The sequence below is a fragment of the Mandrillus leucophaeus genome, unplaced genomic scaffold (assembly GCF_000951045.1).
Source record: "Mandrillus leucophaeus isolate KB7577 unplaced genomic scaffold, Mleu.le_1.0 Scaffold709, whole genome shotgun sequence".
Lineage (NCBI taxonomy): Eukaryota > Metazoa > Chordata > Mammalia > Primates > Cercopithecidae > Mandrillus > Mandrillus leucophaeus.
This window is the reverse complement of record NW_012107686.1, coordinates 201984-204232: the sequence shown is the minus strand read 5'-3', so window position 1 is coordinate 204232 and position 2249 is coordinate 201984. Positions and strand designations below refer to the sequence as shown.

General features: G+C 36.7%; 1 protein-coding gene across 1 annotated transcript in view; it reads left to right on the top strand.

The window, feature by feature from the left end:
* The window catches only part of LOC105528199 (neurexin-1), a gene marked incomplete at its 3' end in the record, with an annotated part of 881468 nt that overhangs the window by 714246 nt on the left and 164973 nt on the right, over nucleotides 1-2249 (top strand). The window lies entirely within an intron of this gene.

Here is a 2249-nt window from a genome sequence, read left to right as displayed (position 1 = left end):
TGTGTTTGAATGCCTGCTACATGACAGATACTCTTCTAAGGGCTGGGACTATACCCATCAGCAAGGCAAGGTCCATGATCTCTCTAGAAAATCTAAGAATATTTACATTAAACAAATGATTCCACAAGTTAATTCAAAAATATGTAAGTGAGAGAAAACTCCTACAACCAATATGTGTGTGAAGTCAGATTGCTTTATCTGAACATAACTTAGTCTGGTTAAAGGTCAGGAAGAGTCTCCCTCTTAAAGTTAACTATTTGATGTTGAATTCCTTCCATAAATTTCAAATTTACAATTACTTTTCAGCATAAACCACATTTTCTTGTCTCTCAAATTAGAAATGAGCCATCTACATTTATTGTTGTATATTTCTCCCTCTTACTGTTTACATATTATTAATAGTCGTAAATGATTACCAAAAGCCCCCAATTTAAGATAGTTCAACTTAGGATTTTTCAACTTTATGAAGGTGCAACAGTGGGTAGAAAGCAGTTCTTAGGCTCTCAAAATGCTGGACAGCAGCAGGTAGCTGCAGCTCCCAGTAAACCACCTAATCACGAGGGTAAGCAACTGAAATTCTACAGTGTACTGTGCTGCTAGGTGATTTTGCCCAACTGTAAGCTAATATCACTGTTCTGAGCACATTTGAGGCTAGACCAAGCTATTATGTTCCATAGATCAGGTGCATTGAATGCATTTTTGACTTATTTTCAACTTATGATGAGTTTGTCAGGACATAACCCCATCTTAAGTTGAAGAATATCTGAATAATCAATGAATATCAGCATCTGCTTAATGGAAATTCTCATGGAGTTGCTATGTAAACATTTATGCCTATGAAAATCACCCCAAAAAATGAAAGGTCAGTTATTAGACCATGTCTCCACTGATTTAGGTGTCAAGCTTACTGACTAATGCATATTTCCATGGCTGATCTAGCTTGGTATATACTGACTAACCTATCGAATGTGATTCTCTTCTCCTTTGTGCCTGCTTTGTCTAGCTTGGTTTTAGTTTACTGAGATGAAGATTCCAATGTTTCTTGGCAGATGCCTAGAGTCAGAGAGCTAGATGATATTGTCATTGAACTTGGACAGTTCTTTTAAAAAGTCCTGATTACTGCTGGCTCTTCCCTTTCTTCTATGGAGCAAGGATAGTTTATAGAACTGCAATTCCCCTCTTTCCCACCTTCCATTGTCTTTGTTTGGAATTAATGAAAATATTCGGATTCAACCACTCAGCTCCTTCCTCACATATTTGTCCTTCTAAAATGTGGATGACTTCTCTTGTTTTTCTTTTCTTCACCATTTATTCACTTGCAAATTTCATGAGCACTTGCAAATTTCATGACAGTGAAATATATGAGCAAATGGCGGAACACAAACTGGACTGGTGAGAACAAGGTAGGAACTGAGATCTCAGCTTATTGTCTGCCATTAACTCACTTTTCTTTTGCAACCATTCAGTGTTTAGTGTGTTGTCACTTTGGAGATCAATAGTCCCAACTTTCATTTTAAGAATGTGAGAACACAATAGCAAAGATATGGAATCAATCCAAACGCCCATCAATGATGGATTAAATAAAGAACGTGTGGTACATATACATTATGGAATACTATGCAGCCATTAAAAGGAATGATGAGATCATGCCCTTTGCAGAGACATGGTTGGAGCTGGAAGCCATTATCCTCAGCACACTAACACAGGAACAGGAAACCAAACACTACATGTTCTCACTTATAAGTGGAAGCTGAACAATGAAAACACATGGCCACAGGGTGGAGAACAACACACACTGGAGCCTGTTAGGGGGATTGGAAGGAGGGAGAACATCAGGATAAATAGCTGATGGATGTGAGGCTTAATACCTAGGTGATGGGTTGATAGGTACAGCAAGCCACCATGGCACATGTTTACCTTCATAACATACCTGCATATCCTGTACATGTATCCTGGATCTTAAATTAAAATTTTTTTGAAGAAAAAAAGTGGGAGAAAGATTTGGATAATCAGTTTGTAGAAAAAATAAAAATGGTCAATAATGATATGAAAAGATGTTCACTCTCACTAATAATAAAGGAAATCCCTTACTCATTAAAAAAAGAAAGAAAGAGAAAGAAAGAGAGAGAAAGAAAGAAAGAAAGAAAGAGAGAGAGAGAGAGAGAAAGAAAGAAAGAAAGAAAGAAAGAAAGAAAGAAAGAAAGAAAGAAAGAAAGAAAGAAAGAAAGAAAGAAAGAGGAAAGAATTTG